We start from the raw sequence: 16401 nt of genomic DNA on the forward strand, positions 1-16401 counted from the left end.
ACACACAGGTCATGGTGGAGAGATCTGACAGAATGTGGTCCACTGGAGAAGGGAATAGCAAACCACTTCAGTATTCTTGCCTTGAGAACCCCATGAACAGTATGAAAAGACAAAATGATAGGATACTGAAAGAGGAACTCCCCAGGTCAGTAGGTGCCCAATATGCTACTGGAGATCAGTGGAGAAATAACTCCAGAAAGAATGAAGGGATGGAGCCAAAGCAAAAACAATACCCAGCTGTGGATGTGACTGGTGATAGAAGCAAGGTCCGATGTTGTAAAGAGCAATATTGCATAGGAACCTGGAATGTCAGGTCCATGAATCAAGGCAAATTGGAAGTGGTCAAACAAGAGATGGCAAGAGTGAATGTCAACATTCTAGGAATCAGCGAACTGAAATGGACTGGAATGGGTGAATTTAACTCAGATGACCATTATATCTACTACTGCGGGCAGGAATCCCTCAGAAGAAATGGAGTAGCCATCATGGTCAACAAACGCGTTAGAAATGCAGTACTTGGATGCAGTCTCAAAAACGACAGAATGATCTCTGTTCATTTCCAAGGAAAACCATTCGATATCACAGTAATCCAAGTCTATGCCCCAACCAGTAACACTGAAGAAGCTGAAGTTGAACGGTTCTATGAAGACCTACAAGACCTTTTAGAACCAACACCCAAAAAAAAGATGTCCTTTTCATTATAGGGGACTGGAATGCAAAAGTAGGAAGTCAAGAAATACCTGGAGTAACAGGCAAATTTGGCCTTGGAATATGGAATGAAGCAGGGCAAAGACTAATAGAGTTTGGCCAAGAAAATGCACTGGTCATAACAAACACACTCTTCCAACAACACAAGAGAAGACTCTATACATGGACATCACCAGATGGTCAACACCAAAATCAGATTGATTATATTCTTTGCAGCCAAAGATGGAGAAGCTCTATACAGTCAGCAAAAACAAGACCAGGAGCTGACTGTGGCTCAGACCATGAACTCCTTATTGCCAAATTCAGACTGAAATTGAAGAAAGTAGGGAAAACCACTAGAGCATTCAGGTATGACCTAAATCAAATCCCTTATGATTATACAGTGGAAGTGAGAAATAGATTTAAGGGACTAGATATGATAGAGAGTGCCTGATCAACTATGGAATGAGATTCGTGACATTGTATAGGAGACAGGGATCAAGACCATCCCCATGGAAAAGAAATGCAAAAAAGCAAAATGGCTGTCTGGGGAGGTCTTACAAATAGCTGTGAAAAGAAGAGAAGCGAAAAGCAAAGGAGAAAAGGAAAGATATAAACATCTGAATGCAGAGTTCCAAAGAATAGCAAGAAGAGATAAGAAAGCCTTCCTCAGCGATCAATGCAAAGAAATAGAGGAAAATAACAGAATGGGAAAGACTAGAGATCTCTTCAAGAAAAGTAGAGATACCAAGGGAACATTTCATGCAAAGATGGGCTCGATAAAAGACAGAAATGGTATGGACCTAACAGAAGCAGAAGATATTAAGAAGAGATGGCAAGAATACACAGAAGAACTGTACAAAAAAGATCTTCATGACCCAGATAATCACGATGGTGTGATCACTGACCTAGAGCCAGACATCCTGGAATGTGAAGTCAAGTGGGCCTTAGAAAGCATCACTATGAACAAAGCTAGTGGAGGTGATGAAATTCCAGTTGAACTATTTCACATCCTGAAAGATGATGCTGTGAAGGTGCTACACTCAATATGCCAGCAAATTTGGAAAACTCAGCATTGGCCACAGGACTGGAAAAGGTCAGTTTTCATTCCAATCCCAAAGAAAGGCAATGCCAAAGAATGCTCAAACTACCGCACAATTGCACTCATCTCACACGCTAGTAAAGTAATGCTCAAAATTCTCCAAGCTAGGCTTCAGCAATACGTGAACTGTGAACTTCCTGATGTTCAAGCTGGTTTTAGAAAAGGCAGAGGAACCAGAGATCAAATGGCCAACATCTGCTGGATCATGGAAAAAGCAAGAGAGTTCCAGAAAAACATCTATTTCTGCTTTATTGACTGTGCCAAATCCTTTGACTGTGTGGATCACAATAAACTGTGGAAAATTCTCCAAGAGATGGGAATACCAGACCACCCGACCTGCCTGTATGCAGGTCAGGAAGCAACAGTTAGAACTGGACATGGAACAACAGACTGGTTCCAAATAGGAAAATGAGTACAAGGCTGTATATTGTCACCCTGCTTATTTAACTTATATGCAGAGTACATCATGAGAAACGCTGGACTGGAAGAAGCACAAGCTGGAATCAAGATTGCCGGGAGAAATATTAATAATCTCTGATATGCAGATGACACCACACTTTTGACAGAAAGTGAAGAGGAACTAAAAAGCCTCTTGATGAAAGTGAAAGTGGAGAGTGAAAAAGTTGGCTTAAAGCTCAACATTCAGAAAACGAAGATCATGGCATCTGGTCCCATCACTTCATGGGAAATAGATGGGGAAACAGTGGAAACAGTGTCAGACTTTATTTTTTAGAGCTCCAAAATCACTGCAGATGGTGATTGCAGCAATGAAATTAAAAGACGCTTACTCCTTGGAAGGAAAGTTATGACCAACCTAGATAGCATATTCAAAAGCAGAGACATTACTTTGCCAACAAAGGTTCATCTAGTCAAGGCTATGGTTTTTCCTGTGGTCATGTATGGATGTGAGAGTTGGACTGTGAAGAAGGCTGAGCGTTGAGAATTAATGCTTTTGAACTGTGGTATTGGAGAAGACTCTTGAGAGTCCCTTGGACTGCAAGGAGATCCCACCAGTCCATTCTGAAGGAGATCAGCCCTGGGATTTCTTTGGAAGGGATGATGCTGAAGCTGAAACTCCAGTACTTTGGCCACCTCATGTGAAGAGTTGACTCGGAAAAGACTCTGATGCTGGGAGGGATTGGGGGTAGGAGGAGAAGGGGACGACAGAGGATGAGATGGCTGGATGGCATCACTGACTCAATGGACGTGAGTCTGAGTGAACTCCGGGAGTTGGTGATGGACAGGGAGGCCTGGCATGCTGCGATTCATGGGGTCGCAAAGATTCAGACACGACTGAGCGATTGAACTGAACTGAACCTACTATGAAGGTCTTTTGAAGCCTTTCCTAAGGAATTTTACAAACACATAAGCAGCTTAGTATAGGAAAAGTTCCTGATGTCTTAGCTTCGACCCCAAAGTCTCATTGAAAGAGTTAACACTAGATCTGTCTCCTTTGCTAAAGTCTAACCAGAAGCATGAGTTTAAGCTTCCTTCCTTTAAATCATTTTAAACCTGTAAGGTTCCCAATTTAGATTTCCACAGATTAAGACTTCTGGGGGTTGTTAAACATAAATTCAACTTGAAAGAAGATAGGATCTAAAAGGGTAGTTCAAGAGCTAGCTTCAAAGAGTATTTTTTAAATTCTAGCAGTTGAACTCCAAGGGAGGCCTACCTCAGTCATCACAATTTTTGTAAAAATTAACAACAGCAACAACAAATATATAGGTAAGAAGCAGCCACTTGGGAACCAACTGAATTAGAAAATGTCCCAAAGAAAAGTCTCTTGGAGCATTCCAAAGCAATACTTAAATCCATGCTTAAAGGTCTTTGACAAACATAGTCAATGTATTAAAAAGTAAACACATTGCTTTCCCAACAACGGTCTGTATAGTCAAGGATATGGTCTATCCAGTAATCATGTATGGTTGTTAGAGCTGGACCATAAAGAAGGCAGAGCACCAAAGAATTGATGCTTTCGAACTGTGATGATGGAAAAGGCTCTTAAGAGATCATCCCCAAGAAAAAGAAAAGCAAAAAGCCAAACAGTTGTCTGAGGAGGCCTTACAAATAGCTGAGAAAAGAAGAGAAGCTAAAGGCAAAGAAGAAAAGGAAAGATATACCCATCTGAATGCATAGTTCCAAAGAATACCAAGGAGAGATAAGAAAGCCTTCCTCAGTGATCAATGCAAAGAAATAGAGGAAAACAATAGAATGGGAAAGACTAGACATCTCCTCAAGAAAATTAGAGATACAAGGGAATATTCCATGCAAAGATGGGAACGATAAAGGACAGAAACAGTATGGGCCTAACAAAAGAAGAAGAAGATATTAAGAAGATGTGGCAAGAATACACAGGAGAACTATACAAAAAAGAGCTTCATGACCCAGATAACCATGATGGTGTTGATCACTCACGTAGAGCCAGACATTCTGGTGTGTGAAGTCAAGAGGACCTTATGAAGCATCACTATGAACAAAGCTAGTGGAGGTGATGGAATTCCAGTTGAGCTATTTCAAATTCTAAAAGACGATGCTGTAAAAGTGCTGCACTCAATATGCCAGCAAATTTGGAAAACTCAGCAGTGGCCACAGAACTGGAAAAGGGCAGTTTTCATTCCAATCCCAAAGAAAGGCAATGCCAAAGAATGCTCAAACTACCACAAAATTTCACTTATCTCACATGCTAGCAAAGGAATGCTCAAAATTCTCCAAGCCATGCTTCAACAGTATATGAACTGTGAACTTCCAGATGTTCAACCTGGATTAAGATAATGCAGAGGAACCAGAGTTCAAATTGCCAACATCAGTTGAATCATACAAAAAGCAAGAGAGTTCCAGAAAAACATCTACTTTTGCTTTATTGACTACACCAAATCCTTTGACTATGTAGATCACAACAAACTGTGGAAAATTCTTCAAGAGATGGGAATACCAGACCACCCGACCTGCCTCCTGAGAAATCTGTATGCAGGACAAGAAGCAACAGTAAGAACTGGTCATGGAACAACAGACTGGTTGCAAATTGGGAAGGAGCACGTCAAGGCCGTATATTGTCACCATGCTTATTTAACTTATATGCAGAGCAAATTATGCAAAATGCCAGGCTGGATGAAGCACAAGCTGGAATCAAGATTGCTGGGAGAAAGATCAATAAACTCAAATATGCAGATGACACCATCTGCAAAGAGGAACTAAAGAACCTCTTGATAAAAGTGAAAGAGGAAAGTGAAAAAGCTGGCTTAAAATGCAGCATTCAAAAACCTAAGATCATGGCATCCAGTCCCATTCAGTTGAGTTCAGTCGGTCAGTCGCATCCGACTCTTTGCGACCCCATGAACCACAGCACACCAGGCCTCCCTGTCCATCACCAACTCCTGGAGTTAACTCAAACTCATGTCCATCAAGTCGGTGATGCCATCCAGCCATCTCATCCTCTGTCATCCCCTTTTCCTCCTGCCCTCAATCCCTCCCAGCATCAGAATCTTTTCCAATGAGTCAACTCTTCCCATGAGGTGGCTAAAGTATTGGAGATTCAGCTTTAGCATCAGTCCTTCCAAAGAACACCCAGGGTTGATCTCCTTCAGAATGGACTGGTTGGATCTCCTTGCAGTCCAAGGGACTCTCAAGAGTCTTCTCCAACACCACAGTTCAAAAGCATCAATTCTTTGGCACTCAGCTTTCTTCACAGTCCAACTCTCACATCCATACATGACCACTGGAAAAACTATAGCCATGACTAGACGGACCTTTGTTGGCAAAGTAATGTCTCTGCTTTTCAACATGCTATCTAGGTTGGTCATAACTTTTCTTCCAAGGAATAAGTGTCTTTTAATTTCATGGCTGCAGTCACCATCTACAGTGATTTTGGAGCCCAAAAAAATAAAGTCTGACACTGTTTCCACTATTTCCCCATCTATTTCCCATGAAGTGATGGGACCAGACACTATGATCTTTGTTTTCTGAATGTTGAGCTTTAAGCCAACTTTTCACTCTCCTCTTTCACTTTCATCAAGAGGCTTTTTAGTTCCTCTTCACTTTCTGCCATAATGGTGGTATCATCTGCATATCTGAGGTTATTGATATTTCTTCCAGCAATCTTGATTCCAGTCCAATTCCAGTCCCATTACTTCATGGCCAATAGATGGGGAAACAATGGAAACAGTAACAGACTTTATTTTCTTGGATTCCAAAATCACTGCAGATGGTGACCAGCCATGAACTTAAAAGACGCTTGCTCCTTGGAAAAAAAGCTATGATAAACCTAGACAGAGTATTAAAAGCAGATACATTACTTTCCCAACAAAAGTCCATCTAGTCAAAGATATGGTTTTTCCAGTAGTCATGTATGGATGTGAGAGTTGGACCATAATGAAAGCTGAACACCAAAGAACTGATGCTTTTGAACTGTGGTGTAGAAGAAGACCTTTGAGAGTCCCTTGGACTTCAAGGAGATCAAAGCAATCAATCGTAAAGGAAATCAGTCTTGAATATTCATTAGAAGGACCATTGCTGAAGCTGAAGCTCCAATACTTTGGCCACTTGATACGAAGAACTGACTCTGGAAAAGACCCTGACGCTGGGAAATATTGAAGGCAGGAGGAGAAGGGGACACCAGAGGATGAGGTGGTTGGACGGCATCACCGACTCAATGGACATGAGTTTGAGCATGCTCCGGGTGTTGGTGATGGACAGGGAAGACCGGCATGCTGCAGGCCATGGGGTCACAAAGAGTTGGACACCACTGAGCAACTGAACTGAACTAAACTGGATAGCAATAAGATCAAACCAGTCAGTCTCAAATGAAATCAGTCTTGAATACTCATTGGAAGCACTGATGCTGAAGCTGAAGCTCCAAAGCGTTGGCCACCTGATGTGAAGATCAACTCATTGGAAAAGACCCTGATGCTCGGAAAGATTGAAGGCAGAAGGAGAAGAGGGCAACAGAGGATGAGATGGTTGGATGGCATCACTGATGCAATGGACATGAATTTGGGCAAACTCCAGGAGATAGTGAAGGACAGGGAAGCCTGGCATGCTGCAGTCCATGGTGTGGCAAAGATTCAGACATGACTTGGTGACTGAACAACAACAAAGGTCTTTGTGGATGACTTTTATCTTAGCATGTTCTAAATATAGTCATCTATAGATTTGTTAGTCTTTCAACACATAGGGGAAAAAATCTAACTATTTATCTCCATCAAAATTTAAATCATATGTACATTGATCCTTGATACTACATATGTAAGGATCATTAAGTCCTCAATGTTTTTCTATAGCAGAGCACCACTTTCCCTTTAAAGCAACAACCTGCCCCAGGCAATATATACAATCATGGAAATCAAAACTAAATTTATTCAAAGGTCCCAAAGCATCTTGTAGTCATCCGTAAATAAAATTCTCCCCTGACTGGGAAAGGAGAGAACAGCTCCAGAGGGAGGGCATATGACTGATTCGAGTTGTTGTATGGCAGAAACCAACACAACATTGTAAAACAAATATCCTCCAATTAAAAATAAAATAAAATTCTCCCCTGACTAAAATATCTGTTCTTAGAAAGCAGACTCTCATTAAAAACTTCTCTCAAAATCATTTTTTTGTTTTCTACTTTGTAACATGAAAAGAAATCCCATGCATATATAATAACCAAATAATCTAGTAGAAATGTATTTTCTTGAACTTGAAAGTGGAATCCAAAGCCACACTTCTAAATTTTATCACTTCTAACCTAGTGGACATTCCTAACAAATGACCTGCAAATCCCTCACACAGCATGTCCAAAAATGAACTGCCCTCTTATCCCAGTATTACCTGCCCCTTCATTCCCACCTTAGAAAGAGCTGTGTCATTCACTCAACGGAATTAGCCAGAAATCTACAAGTCCTTTTGAACTCTTCTTTCTACTTTCTCACTCATTCATTCATTCACCAAAACAATTTAAATGTTTCAGGAACTTTACATCAGTTCAGTTCAGTTCAGTCGCTCAGTCATGTCTGACTCCTTGCGACACGTGGACTGCAGCATGCCAGGAATTTTACATACAAGCCCTTATTTAGCATTTCAAATGACTCTGTATGTAGGGCCTATTATCTCCATTGTATAGATGACAGTTTAGATAATTAATGCAAATTCTTAATAAGAGATAAAAAATGAACCTAGATTTGTCTGATTCCAAAGTCCAAGGTCTTTTTATAAACTAAACTGTGTATGCTAGACCATGGGCAACCATGGTCCATGTGCCAATGGGCCATCTATATCTGTTTGAAGTTTTATTAGAACGTATCAGGCTCCTTTGTTTGTGTGCTTTCTATGGCTGCTTTAGCACTACAACAGCAGAGATGAGTAGTTGCAAAAGAGACATTACAGCCTGTGAAGCCTAAGACAATTATCCGGCCCTTTATAAAAAAGATTTGCCAGTTCTAAGCTGTATCATCCATCATATCTCTACCAACTCAGTTTATATCTTCCTGGATTACTCCAAAGCACCCTAACTGGTTTCTTTGCCCACAGCCTCCATCTCCTTCAATCTATCTTCCACACTGAAGAATAAAATCCTTATTTATCTCATAACCATCAGCAAAAATGACAAAATCCTTCTCAACCTATACAAGGCCTTCAGCATCTTGGTACATTTCTTCCTCGCCTTCCTCCTACTTTCCATTCAAGCTAAAGTGAAATACGCAGAGAACAGCAGATAGGTCAACTCAGTTCATTCCTGTGTTTTTTCACATAAGTTCCCTTTCCCTGGAAAGTACCTTAGTCTTGCCTCATTTACCTACTTACTTTTGCATCCTGAGCTCAAAAGTCAATTCCTCCTAGAAACTTTCCTGGATTCCTCAAGCTGAACTAGGTGAACTTTTTTATTAATTTTTTTTTCAACATATGTTCAATGAGCACATCTACCAACTAGGGCTTCCCTATTGACTCAGATAGTAAAGAATCTGACTGCAACGCAGGAGACCTGGATGCAATTCTTGGGATGGAATATCCTCTGGAGAAAGGAATTGCTATCCACCCCAGTACTCTTGCCTGGAGAATTCCAAGGACAGAGGAGCCTGGTCAGCTATGGTCCATAGTGTTCCAAAGAGTCAGACACAACTGAGCAACTAATACTTTCACTTTCATCAACTAGGCACAATACTTTGTACTAAATACATGACAAACAGGACAATTTTCAAACAGTTTTCAAACTACTGGACTGTACATCTGAAACTACTAAACCATAAAAAAGGTGCCCATAACCCTGAACTTTGGGCTCCACAAAATATGTTTCTTCATGGGATATTAAGCTCATTAAAGAAAAGGGAAGAAAAAAGTCTTTTTACAAGCAAGGGTAAAGCAGATACAAAGAACTGACCCAGTTTCCAAAATAAACATTAAGCTTAAAGCTCTCTCCATCTGGCTAAACTAAAACCAGAAATGAAAATCAGCATGTCGACACTCTGTATCGACATGTGGTGTATTTACACCACAATAGTAAAGAAAAAATTTAACATATAACTTATTATTATATCTGTGTCATCTAATGTCTCATGTTAAGATTTGTAGACAAATTTTTTAATTTTTTGGAGAAGTATAACAACTCTTAACCCTTTTAAAAGGTTAACAACTTTTAACCCTGCCTAGATATCTATTCAGACCAAATATCCCTCAGAGTCCCCATTGGGCATTCTCCCTGGGTCCATTCCTTTACCCTGAGGTAAACGTCTTTCAGTCTTCCAAGCTGCCTACCTTCTATAGGATAAAATGCTGTTATTTCCAAAAGCTTAATTTCTTTTCTCCATAGTATTCCTTGGCAGTCTTCCCTCTCAACTCTTTACTGAATATATTCTGTACAAGACATACCTTACTCTCTGTAAAACCAAGTATGCACTGCATATGAAAAGTCCTAAACTTTTAAGTGACACCTCTTCTTTTTCCATATTAACCTCAGCTCCAATAACCAGTCCAATTCTAAGAACAGGGTCATAACTATACTAACCCAACCTCAGATATATCGAACGTCAGTACTGAAAGAGACCTTAAAAGTTATTTATTTCAATTTCTGCATTTTTCACTTGAAAAAATTAAAATCCAAAGAGATCCAAAGCCCTCCAAGGTCACATAAACCTTTGCTCCAGCTTATTCTATTAATACATTTTTACAATCTCTGAGTCTCACTATCTTGCATTTATTTCTGTTTCCTATGGAGCGGGGTAAGTGCAACACCACACTCTCAGATTGGCTTTTATCTAAACTCCACTGAGGGTGCTAAATGAGCCCATGTACCAGAGAATATGTGTGGCATCTGTCTCCTCTGCATGATGTTGAGTGACCAGTGTGTAACTAAGTGCTCCCTTGTCACTCTTAAATAACTACCCTCATGGAGATCTGAATTTCCTGTCATACATATCCCACTGGCAGATGGTCCTGCTATTCTTCTAAATGTGTTAAACCATTTGCCTGATGCATTATAAACCATACCAGTCAATTATAGAAAATTCTTAGACTGTTGGAGCTATCATCAATTACAGACCATTTAAAAATTACAGTAGCATTGTTATGACTGGGTTTCCTCTCTTCCAATTAAACCCAGGCAATTTTCACATTTGTAGTTTTTGTTTTGCTTTGTTTTACTTTTAAAGACTTACTTAGCATGGCATCCTACCAGGACATATTCTGATCATTATAGACTCCATGAGTCAGGCTGCTTCAATTGGCAACTAAGCAGGCAACAATGGAAAAAGTGAAAACTGTTTTTAAATAAAATAAATACTCAAGTATTTATAGACCTTTGAAATAGGCTGTTAACATGTTTACTAACATGTACAATATTTTATAATATATTAAAATAAAACAAAGCAAACGAAAACAAAATTTTGGGTGAACATAATTTATGGCAAAAAGTTATCTAAAACATTCTTATTTTATGTTTCTTTTTTTATAAAGTTGTAATGAAAAACACAAGTGTATAGTTTTTTACAATGGTTGGAATAAGCTAAAATGCAATTTATGCAATTATTTAGAAGTGAAGCAAGAGTTAAGCAATTGTTTTCTTGATACATCTGTCGGGGGGAGTGTGTAATTTCCTCCGTTCTGTCTCGCCACAGCAAAAATTTGAAGCGACAGACAGAACAGCTCTGTGTTACAGCTCAGTTTTATTCGGCAAGCAAAGGAAAACACATCCTTGAGGCAGGTGGGCCGGCTGACCCAACAGACGCAAAGAGAAGAGAAGCCCCAGCTCAATTTAGGCTCCTCTTTTTATGCTTTTCTCCTCCCCCTGAGCCTGCCCTATGTAAATTGGCTTGCCAGGAGGGCTGTTTATTTTACCTGAGGTCCTCACTCTGGTCCTCAGACCTTCCTTTGTTCTATTTTCACGGACTTTTCCCTTCTTTCTTTTAGCCACACCATTTTGGACTCCTTTTTTCTATTCTAACTACCTAACACATCTTTAAAAGAGGATTCATAAAAATATTAAGGCAAAAAGGATAATTATATCAGAAAATTTTATAACTCGTATTCCTTTGTTTTATAGCAGTCAAAACAAGTCATCAGCATATGAAGGCGTTTTCTGAATAGAAAAGCAAAATTAGTCTGCTAATCTTCAGAAAAAAGAAAGTTATTAGGGGCTCAATAATAAGATTATATGAATGAAATGGAATAGAAAGCATTTTAGGAAGGCATCATTAAGTATTTACTGAGCAAATTGGCAGAAATTACCCACATCTTGATCTAAAAAAGAAAAGGTATGCTATTCTTCACAACTACTGCAGAACTAAACTTTGAAAATGCTCTTTTTCACAAAAGCCCTTTAGTGGTGATTAATGAATATTAGCAGAGTAGTTAGGTTCATTCATGAGTAGACAGAGGAATGAGGAGGAGCTGACTGTCCTGGGGTAGTAATAGCTGCTACCAGAACCAAGGGGTGCACTCAAGGCATAAAGCATAGAAAAAAAAATAAATCTGAGAAAAAGAACACATGATAATAGACCTATGTAAGAAACAACCCTTTCAGATCTGGAATCTGAGCAGGATCAAATGTAAGAACTCTAAATTTAAGCCTAAGAAATCCCTAGGTAGCAGAAAAGAGAAATACTGGGACACTGTTGACACAGAGGTATCAAGAGGAAACAGAAGGTACCTGGGGTTGAAGGGAGGCCATGGTCATAAACTATGATATCAAAAAGGAGAATCTTGAGACTGTGGTCCAGGACAGAGTTCACATAATTCAGTATCAGGGAGAAAGAACCGAGGAGTCTGAGAGGACAGGCCATTAAAGAAAGAAGAAGGTTCAGAAAGGCTCTAGGAACTGGAATTGCTGCCATTTAAATTTTTAAAGTTTGCTGGAAGGCACAGAAGTTTCAGGTGGCTCTCTCCAGAAAAAAAGAATCTATCATTTACAAGCAGTGATTACTTTCTCAACAGAAAATAGGCAGTTGGTATCTCCATCAAGCTTCTGAAAAACATCTTTCTCAGTTATTGAGTTATAAGGTTATAAGTGGTGCTTCTCAAACAGCCAGCACAGATTGACTGGAATCCTAGTGCAACTGAAAGCACAAACCTGTTTTTTATCTCCTTCTTCCCTTCCTCCCCTTGTCCATCACACACACACACACACACACACACACACACACACACACACACACACACACACACAATCTCTGGATAAGTCTGAGGCTGATAACACTTCTTAGGTTCTAAGAACACTTACTAGATTTGTTTTCCTCTGTTTTCCTTCATGTTGTCACAGGAAAATAATTATATTGGCAAAAAATTATACTAAGAACACAAACAGCTGCAACAGCCACATTTGGCTGATATTTTGTACACGTGTGTCCAATAAGATTTGAAACTGTGGAAAGTTACTGTAACACTTCATGGCACTTAACAGTTTCAATCATCTTCTTGGGTTGTTTCAAAGGAAGCATTCGATGAAATTACCAAGGACCCAAGGACTAAGAAGGAAATTAAAAGGCATCTCCTTGGAACACTCTGGCTACAGAAGATGGATTTTTTCAGAGGCATAAAAAGAAAACCAAACTCAAAAGATATCAGAAATTGGTTTATTCAGCTTTGAAAGGAGATATAGCAGAAACTCAAGAAGGAAAAGGATCCACTTTTTGCCCAGATCATCTTGAAATCAAGACAGGAACTTAAGAGAAGGAGACAGGAGAAAGAAATGTTGACATAGCAATATAATTGGCTATACATGAATTAGGGAAGAAGGAGGCCAACAATAAACTAAATGAAGTTTTGAAAACTCAACTGAATCTATGTGAAAATGTCTAGAGCTAATAGTTTCAGAAGGTAGTTGGTAAAAAACAAAAACTACGGTGGGAGAAACGGTTGTTGGTGATTCTACTGCATCGCCTCTCAGAACTTATTATCAGGCCACATAAGAAACTTAAGGCCAGGACAACCCATAGACAGAAGAGCCTGGCAGGCTACAGTCCACGAGGTCGCAAAAGAGTCGGACAGGACTTAACTAAACGACAACAGCAACAATCCAGCTGAAGTAGCTGCTGCACTACCATAGGCAGACAATACAGTGGAGCTCACCAGGCTTTCACAAAGGAATCACGGCTAAAACTCAAAGTGTGCATTCTTCTGGCAGGTGCGTTCATCAGAGATCCAAATGGGGTTGATTCAAGGACTGGCGATTTTCATGATGATCATCAGGGACATCTTCAACTTCATTCATCATACAACAAATTTTGATTGGGCACAGCATTAAGAACTGTTTAGAAGTTGAGTATATAGAGACCAAAAAAAAAAAAAAAAGCAGACAAAGGCCATTCTGTCATGGAGCTTACATTCTGAAGAAAAGGAAAACAGAGTAAACACGGTTTCAGGCCTTGTAGATGCAATAAAGAAAAGATTAAAGGGAAGAGAATAAGAGTGATTGGCATTGCAGTGGGTAGCATTGAGAAGAATTTCTGGGGAGGTGGTTTGATTGGAGACCTGCCTGAATTGGGGCATAAGTCAAGGGAGGGGTTTATAAGCAGTGGGGGAAGCAATACAAGGAGCCTGAGACAGTACCATTTTCTGATGTGTACAGCAATATGGTTGGCATGGGTTGAGTAGAATAAGCAAGAGTGGGAATTGTAAAAAGTGAGGTGAGTGAGGCAGGTGAGAGCCAGACCATTAAAGCTTTGATTGAAGGGGTGGGAGATCAGGATTTTATTTCACATGCAATGTAAAACACTGGAAGACTCTGAACACAGAAACAATATGTTCTTACTTTCTAAGTAGAGATTATGAGTCAAGGGTAAAAATAGAAGCAACATATAGGAGATTATTAGTTGATCTTGGATGGTAAGCTACAGAAGCAGAGAGAAATAATCAAATATACTTTGATGGTAAAGTCAACAAGACTTGTTATGAATAGATGTAATACATAAGAAAAACAGGAATCTAAGATAATTCCCAGGTTTAGGGTCTGAGAAACAAAGTGAATAATGGTGTTCTTCAGCTCTACATAGATTTTATTTTTCTGTTATTGTCTTGTTGAAAAATTAAACTATGCTAATATGTCCACTCTGAAAAATAGTTTGACAAGTTCTTTTATAAAAATATGACACTATTTGTCCAAGAGATTTCTTTTCTGGATATTTATCCCAGAGAACTGAAGTTATATCCAAACAAAAAACTATACACAAACAAGGTATGCTATTCTCCACAATTGCTTCAGAACTAAACTTTGAAAATGTTCTTTTTCACAAAAGCCCTTTAGCAATGAATTTAGTGAATTTATTTATTATAATAACCAAAAACTGGAAATTACCAAAATGTCCTTCAATGGATGAATGATTAAGCAGCAGTATACCCAAACCATGAAATACTGTTCAGGAATAAGAAGGAACAAACTATTAATACACTCAACCACTTAGATTTCAAGAGACTTATGCTGAGTGGAAAAGACCAATATCAGAAAACCACATTTTGCATGATTCCACTTATGTAACATTTTCAAAATCACAAAATTATATAGATAAAGAACAGATCAGTAGTTGCCAGGGTTAGGGAGGCTTGGAGGAAGGGGTGGGTGTGACATGAAGGAGATCTTTGCAGAATAATTCTGTGTTTTGATTTCAGTAGTGGTTACAGGAATCCACAAATGTGATAATCCAACACAGAGCTATCCACACACCGTATCACAGCCAATGTTGATGTTGTACTAGAGCCCTATAAGATATAACTATTGTAGGAAACTAAGGGAAGAGCACACAAGTCCTCATTATCCTATCTTTTTTTTTTTTTTTTTTTTGGAGTTAAATTTCTGTACAATGTTGTGCTTGTTTCTGTTATACAACAAGAACCAGCTATATGTATACACCCATCCCCTCCCTCTTGAGCCTCCTTCCCACCTCCCTACCCCTACATCCCATTCCTCCAGGTTATCACAGAGCACCAAACTGAGCTCCCTGGTCTATACAGCAGGTTCCCACTATCTACCTATTTAACACACAGTAATGTATAAATGTCATTCCTCCTCTCCCAATTCGTCTTATCCTCCCCTTCCACTAGACTATCTTTGCAAATTTCAGTGAGTCTATAATTACTTCAAAATGATTTTTTTTTTACTTGAACATACTCAAGTATAAGGCAAAATGCATTATATAAATATTAAAAAGTAGTATAATAATAAATACTACATCTGACAAAATGTTTTCTTCTGAATTTATAAAGCACCTCTTCTGCCAATACATCTTATCACTTTCAGTATGTAGGCAGCAGTTTAATTAAGAGATCATCAAGATCTCGTTGTGAGAACATTTTCCTCCTAAAAGCCTGTGGAGCAAACATCACTTGGAATTGACACTCTACCTCTAGTGCTTTTAAGCAGCAAAGAGAATCTGTGTGTTCTTGTTTCTGTACCCAATTAAAAGAGTATGGAAAACTAAACACTGTTAACATCAGTGTCCAGTAACTTGCAGACATTCTGAACTCTGCAAATTATTTGTTTAGACCCAATATACTGACCTTTCACAAGTCAACTGACATTCCTAGACTCTAACATTTTTCCCATTAATGTCAAAATATAAAATTATATAACATGGAATCTCAAAAAGGATGGCTTAGACCAAAAACAATTAACATGACCCAGAGGCTACACAGTAACACTAATTATAACTTCAGTCCTGAAGTTACACCAGGTCTCAGAACTAGGCTTGGATAAATCATCCAAGTCAGTGTGACACATGGTGTATATGGTGGGGAAGTCTCCCTCAAAATCTCCTTTTTCAACAGCTTCTTTTGTATATATTTCCTTAGCGTTCTGATCTCCTGTATTGTCCAATCTCAGTCTGATGGTGGTGATAGAATACCTGGTCCTTCACTCCTGTAGAGAAGCATCCTACTTCCAAGAACATTGTCAAGTCATTTGGTACTCAGGTCTGCATGCCTCATCCTAGACACGTTCATCATTGCTGGATGCTCTGACAATTACTAATCCTTTCATTCTCTCAACCTGGCATATATTCCACCTGCTGCTGCTAAGTCGCGTTAGTTGTGCCCGACTCTGTGTGACCCCATAGACGGTAGCCCACCAGGCTCCCCCGTCCCTGGGATTCTCCAGGCAAGAACACTGGAGGGGGTTGCCATTTCCTTCTCCTAGAATTCTGTAATGGAGACTA

The 16401-nt window shown here is 39.3% G+C and overlaps 1 protein-coding gene across 1 annotated transcript in view; it reads right to left on the reverse strand.

Annotated features, from left to right (window-relative positions):
* The window catches only part of KCNH5 (potassium voltage-gated channel subfamily H member 5), a 383851-nt gene that overhangs the window by 266727 nt on the left and 100723 nt on the right, over positions 1-16401 (reverse strand). The gene's annotated exons all lie outside the window — the stretch shown is intronic.

Source organism: Bos taurus, chromosome 10 (assembly GCF_002263795.3).
Source record: "Bos taurus isolate L1 Dominette 01449 registration number 42190680 breed Hereford chromosome 10, ARS-UCD2.0, whole genome shotgun sequence".
Taxonomy (NCBI): domain Eukaryota; kingdom Metazoa; phylum Chordata; class Mammalia; order Artiodactyla; family Bovidae; genus Bos; species Bos taurus.